The sequence below is a fragment of the Myiozetetes cayanensis genome, unplaced genomic scaffold, assembly GCF_022539395.1.
Source record: "Myiozetetes cayanensis isolate MyiCay16 unplaced genomic scaffold, myiCay2020 scf2-11, whole genome shotgun sequence".
Lineage (NCBI taxonomy): Eukaryota > Metazoa > Chordata > Aves > Passeriformes > Tyrannidae > Myiozetetes > Myiozetetes cayanensis.
Genome location: NW_026087411.1, coordinates 12,186,566 through 12,193,079, shown reverse-complemented (window position 1 = coordinate 12,193,079; position 6,514 = coordinate 12,186,566). Strand labels below are relative to the sequence as shown.

The window sequence follows — 6,514 nt, the reverse complement described above, 5'->3', positions numbered from 1 at the left end:
GATCTAAACTAATTGAAAGATAACCAAAAGACCTCCTGCTTACTGCACATAAGATATTCTAAAGCCATCCACCATAAAGATACTACTTGCCAATACGAGAAAAAAAAAAAAAGAAACAAAACCCACCAACACCGAAAACCTTCATGCTTTTCCTTCCTTTTCTGTAGTCAAGCTATGCTTGATTGAGAGCCAGCAATACATTCCCAGACTCACACCAGAACCTCATGACAGGTTTCAAGTTTTGCATGTTTCCCGAAAATTCGAGGTGCCTGACCACTGTTTCCCTCTCTCTTGCCCAATCCCAACCAAGGACACACATGGGGAGGGCTTGCTGTACCCTTGAGTCAGCAGCTCAGGAAACAGGCTGTCCTGAGCCAGGTTGGAAGGTCATTGCCATGCATCCTTCCTCCCCAGTGTCCATTTCCCTCTCCCCAAGACCCTGTTCCAGCCGCTGCTCGCCAGCCCATTCCTGCCACTGCAAACATGCGGCAGGAGGTGCTCCGGAGCGATGTCCTCTCCTTCCCTCGATGGAAGCTGAAAGCATCAGAGTTATCGTACACTTAACCTGGGTATTAAGCAACATCTCCCATTTGCCCTGGTGTTATCCTGAGCCTACAGACTGCCAGCTTTAGGGCTTACGTGCCTTTCAGCTTAAATATGAGAAATAGTTCTACTTTAGCCCAACGAAACAGAATGGGTATTGAATGGTCAGTTAATATTTCAGTCTCGGAGAAGCAAAACCAATTCACACTCAAGGGAAGTGGAATGGCATGTACAGCGGGATGCAAAATCCCAGCCACGACAGGCAGACTTCAAGACTGATTAGATTAGAACTGAATAAATAAGGAACTCTTGGGAAGGGGGGAAAATATTAGGAAGCGTGTCCTTTATGTAGTACCAGCACTTTGGCTGCACATTGTCTCAAAACTATATTTCATACATCTAATGCCTGTGTACAGCTATTCAGAAAAATATATTAGAAAGATAGTTTAGGTTATCAAGATCTATGTAGAAACATTCAGAAGCACCGCTTCTTTCTGAGTTACGTAGCTTTAAATTTGTGAAGGTTTAAATTTGGTTTATACATCACTTTTGATGCTCCTTGCATGCCAATTGTAGTTTATGTTAAATTTACCAGCCACATTTCAAGCCTCAACTCGCATGGTGTGGTTTTCTCAGAAACTGAACATTTTCCGTGCCCATGTAATTAAAAATCATACCGAGGGCCTCAGCACTTTCTATGTCCATCCATAAACATAGCAATAGTATTTCATTTACAAATTTACTTTCAAATATTTTGTTTAAGGAGATATGATTACAATGTAGCTATGAATAACCTCTTAACAGCACAGCAGCTACAGACATGGGTTTATTTCATATCCATTTGATATGCATCGACATTTTAAATGGAAACAGATTAATTTCTAGGTCTCCAAGAGTTACTGTTACCAAACCTTTGGCTAGAACAGTCCTTAAAAAGGAGCATGATGTCAGGTATTTAACTGCACTCACTACAAATAAATCAATTTCTGTAATCAATTTTGTTAACTCGATCTACAAAGATGATGATCATTTTCTCCTAGATTAATTCATACACCTGTGAGATGCAAAGGAGATGTAAATTCAAATTCACCCTTGTCAGCCACTTTGAAGATCCCTAGGCTAACCTAAACAGCCATTAAATACACAGCAACAAAGTGCTAAACTTGACGGATATGCATGGACAAATTCAAGGAGATATCAGTTTCTAGAGCTGAAACTGTGCCTATCTTTTCACAAGCTGACTACTCGGTTTGGTCCAGCATCTGCCTGCTTCGTGGCGGCCCATTATGCCAATACCACACAAGAAATTCAACAAGCTTCTGCTAATAGAAATATTTAGATCTTTCACTCTAACGTGCTGCACGGGGTATGACTTTGCCAGAATCAACCAAGAAGCACAGGATGAAAATTATTCCAGTCAACAGCATTTCATGCACAAAACCACAGCTAAAATTCGAAGAACAGATGACATCTATTCACCATAGATCTGTTCAATGCTAAATTCACGTCAGCCACTAATGAGAAAGTATTACCTTTTTGTACAGCCCAGACACAAGTTTTCTTGGGGAAAGGGCTATCTAACTCCCTTAGCTGAGATGTCTAATCAAAGAACTTGAAACAAAGCAGAAACGATGAGCAACTATTTGTGCAGTAGTAGCTACTTTATTAGGATTTCTCCACAAGAAAAGGAAGCAGCAAAAATTAGAGCCTGATTTACTTCAAAATTATGCTGCCTGCTTTTTAGACTTAAAGGAGAAAGCAACCCTTGTCTTATGAACTTGGTGATACCCAGGGCCCAATCCAACAAGGTATTCAGCAATTCCTGTGAATTCAAAACATCCGCAATTCCCATCAACTACAGAGCTCACTAACAGGAGGGATTCGGTATCTCATTAGTTCAGGCCTTTATTTTGGGGAGATGCAGGGCCCTCCATCACGCAGCCGTGCTCGGCACTGCTTGACAAAACAGATTTTTTGAATGAGAAAAAGAAATCAAGCTCCTCAAACTAGAAAACTGAAAACATTTTCCTCGTCTCAAGACAGTTTGGTCCTTGTTATTTCACTGATCGTGAAGAAAGTAACTTTCATGGCCTCTGTGTAGAGATAATACTGAAACATTCTCAAGATTCCTACTACATATTCAGCCCAAGTTTTTCAAGATATTATTTTTTCCATGCTACACGATGTTGTTAAATCACAGATCTTGAGTTACTTAATTTAGCAGTTAGGCTGCACTTGGAGTCACAATAAATCACAATTTAGAGACTACAAATCGCAGTATTTACAATTCTACCCTGAACCAAATTAAACTTTTCAATTTCAAAATGTGTCCATTCTTATTAATACCTTAATTTATCAACTGAACATAAAACAGATGAATTATATAAACTGAAAGGCCTCAGAGTTCAACTGGCAGGAAGTTAACAGTATATACCGACAGTGCCATTCAGCGAATGCAAGATACTTTACAAAAATAGGGAGTTGTCTGTGAAAAGTATATACATTGTATGTTTTATCACAGTTTAACTCCTGAAATGTTGATACTCTGTCTACCCTTGAGTATTAATAACCATTTCACAGTATGCGACATTGCTGCTAAAGGTAAGCTCTGGACAAAAAGCAGATAAAATAAATGCAAAATGAGCTGCAGTGGTCGTAAACTTTATGTGATTGATGGCAACTCACGGAAAAACTGTGAGAAGACATAAAGGATATGTGCCACATACAAATCTATGGGCAAGGAAACTGCCTCCGTATAATTCATCCTGCATACTGCCAAACCTCTACAGGCGATGGAAGTGACAAATAATCTGAGCTTTTACACCTCACGGTGACACAGACGTGTTTTTGTACCCTGTGTTCAACAACACAGGACCTTCTGCCACCAAGAAATGGCCCCGGATGCGTGGATGCCTTCCACGTGCTCCCCACCCGTCCCCAGACCCGGATGAGGGGTTTGGGGTGACACTGGCCACACAGCTAGAAACGCCATGGGGTTTGCTGAGCAATCGGGACCTGTGGGAAACTAGCGGGTTTCCAAAGCTCCTGCTGGCAACTTTTACCCGACATTCAAGGGCACCTCTAGTCTGCAGCCGTGTCTGCCAGCCCTGACTGACATCCCCCTACTTTGTCAAAGGTATTAAGTTAATACCCCCCCGCACCTGCCCTTCCGCGGACGGGGCACAAACACGCGAACGCGACGGTGGCCCCTCCGAGAGCTCCATCCCACCTCGGCCGCGCCTCCCGCGCCCGCCCGCGGACACTGATCCCCGACCCGCTTCCCGGGGCTGACCCCGTCACCCCGGCTCTCTCCGACACAGGGAGGAGGTGGCGGCCGGGACACCCCGCGTCCCGGTCCGCAGCCGCCCCGCTCGGCGCGCACCTGCCCCGCCGCCCCTGCGGGCAGCGCCGCGCACCTGCCCGCGCCCCCCGCACACCTGCCCCGGCCCCACGGTCCTGCCCTATCCCGCCAGACGCAGCGCAGCCACCGCGGGAGGTACGCGCAACTTTCTCCATCTCTGCAAAGAGACCAGGGGCCCCGGGGCGGCCCCGCTCCGCCCCCGCGGAGCGCCCGGTGCCGGGGAGTCGTGCCCCGGACGCCCGTCGGGTCGCCCGCTCCTACCGGGCCCCGAGTTCTCAGCGCCCCCCCATCACAGCCCTGCGCGCCCCCTCCCGCGCAGGCCCCACGCCCCCCAGCACCGCTCCCTCCTGCGCTTTAACTCCGTGCAAACACATGGCAAAGTGCGCCGGGTCACTCAGCCGCTAAACAGAAAATCGAAAAAGCCAAGAAAGATCTCCATCAACGGCTAAGAAAGAATTAAATCCCCCCCGGAGGAAAAAAATCAACAAACAACAACCAAACAAACAGAAAGTACCAATAATCCTAATCTTTTCCCAGATCAAGGCTCTTATCCCGCGACTTGCATTTGATCTCTTCTCATGTGCTCGCTACCTACCACTCAAATCCCATTTTCTATACATTTCCACGATTCGCAGCTCGTCCCACTCTTGGAAATGAAAAAGTAATTGCAAGGCTAAGAAGAGTAAGAAAAAAAAGTCCCTGTCCTTCCCGGCTTGGGTTAAAAAGGAGAAGTAGCGACATGCAAATGACAGGCAAATTGGAAGAGACAAAAAGCAAGGCAGCTATAATAAACAGGACAAAGAGGAGGCTCGGAGGAGCGGAGCAGGAGTTTAAAGCAGGGATGGGGAACTTCGGCGGGGACGGGGGAGGAGGAAGCTCGGAACAACAAAAAGAAGCCCAATACTCGCTGCGTTTTCCGTCCCCGCAAAACTACCCTCCAACCCACGGAATAAAATAAAGAGCGGTCCACAAAAGGTGGCAGCGAGAGAGCGAAGGAGAAGCGGGGAGGATCACCTAACAACGAGCAGGTCACTTACTCTTCAGCCCTGGGCAGGCTACGGTGAGCGCTCCATCGGGCTCCTTACCGCTCACAAATCCTTACCGCTTTATCTACCGGGGAATTAAAACTACTCAGCTAATAAAGTCACTGCAATTTTGCCCCCTGGAAAAAGAAGCACAGGTTTGATAACGGTGATCAGTATTTTGCTGGGGATTTCATCACCCCCACACCCTCCCCCCCTCCCCCAGACCATTTAGAGCAGCCCAAGCAAGTGCGAATTAACCAAAAAAAAAAAAAAAAAAAAAACTATTAGGGAAAAAAAAAAAAAAAGACCTGAAAAGGCCGAGAAAGCGGGGAGGGACGGAGGGGGCGCGAAGGGGGAGCGGGTACTTACTCCGTGCAAAGGCGACGAAACTGAGCCTCGCTTTTTTTTTTGCCGGTGGAAAGACAGAAAGGGCGACACGCACATGCACACACACACACCACCCGCGCCCCGCACACGCACACACGCACACGCGGACACGCGCGCGCAGCCGGCGAGCCCCGCCGCTGATGAATATGATAATCGGGCGAGGGAGGGCGAGGGAGTGCGGGCGGGAGTGAGTGCGGGCGGGCAGCGGCCGCGGGGCTGCGGGCGCGGAGCGCAGCGGAGCGGCGGGCGCGGAGCGGGGGCGGCGGGAGCAGTGCGGGGCAGGGCTGGGCTGGGCTGGGCTGGGCTGGCCGAGCCGAGCAGCGCTCCGCACCGCCACAAGATTTACTTTAAGACACAGCTGAAGGAAACAGGAAGACTAGACGTCACACTCGGAGTGACGTGGGCCCGGCCCGGCGCCCAATCGGGAGGCTCCTTGGGACGGACGGGGGGGACGGGGAGAACTTGGCAGGAGCGGGGAGAGAGGAGAGGGGAGCGCGGGGGGGTTGGGGTCGCCCCGCCCCGCCCCCGCGGGAAGGTGGCGGCGGCCGCGCACCTGCAGCGGGCACGGACGGATGGACGCGGGGTCGGAGCGCCTGCAGGAGCGGCCCGACGGGGCGCCCCCCCTCACCTCCGCCGTGCACGGGCAAGGGACGGACAACATCCGCCCCGCGTGGAGGGGGGTGGGTGAGAAACTTCAGGAAAATTACCCCCGCGTGAGCGAGGGGTGTTCTGCGGTGCCCCATGCGGTAAAGTTTTCCACGGGGAAGCTTTCTCAGAGGTGTGCCAGGGCCCGAGTGCGCCTCTTTAACGCTTTTAAGCATCGCGCGGTGGAACAAACCCTCGTTCACGGGTGCTGCCCCCCGACGAGGGTCACAAACTTTAGGAGAATTGGGCCCGTGGCCGCCCACCCCCCGACACGGCGTCCCTCGCCGCCGCGCGTCGCGGGGCCGTCGGCGGGAGCCGCGCGGGCACTTCCCACGTGGGAGGCAAGAAATAAACACGAAATCGAGCATCAGGTTGCGGCGCGTGGAACCACCGGCGGCACTGGGACACGGGTGTTCAGTGCTGTCGTCCCCAGCCCCCTGCGCAGCACGCACCAAGTTTCGCTCAACTTAAACCCATCCCAGCGCGCTCCCGGCCGGCTGCGGCTGGAAAGCTTGGGGTGGTGGGGGGGAGAATTGAGAGGTAAAAATCCCAC

At 50.6% G+C, this 6,514-nt stretch overlaps 1 protein-coding gene across 5 annotated transcripts in view; it reads right to left on the bottom strand.

Moving 5' to 3' along the window:
- PROX1 (prospero homeobox 1) overlaps window positions 1-5,593 on the bottom strand; it is a 49,873-nt gene extending 44,280 nt beyond the window's left edge. The window contains exons 1-2 of one of the 5 annotated variants that reach the window (XM_050314681.1): window positions 5,299-5,593; window positions 4,942-5,066 (exon numbers count right to left, since the gene is read on the bottom strand). The gene's annotated coding sequence lies outside the window, so the exon portion shown is untranslated. Of the gene's footprint in view, window positions 1-3,980; window positions 4,109-4,941; window positions 5,067-5,298 lie in introns of those variants that run through there. The other 4 variants (XM_050314677.1, XM_050314680.1, XM_050314678.1 and 1 more) reach the window with 4 other exon arrangements.
- Window positions 5,594-6,514: the final 921 nt, after the last annotated feature.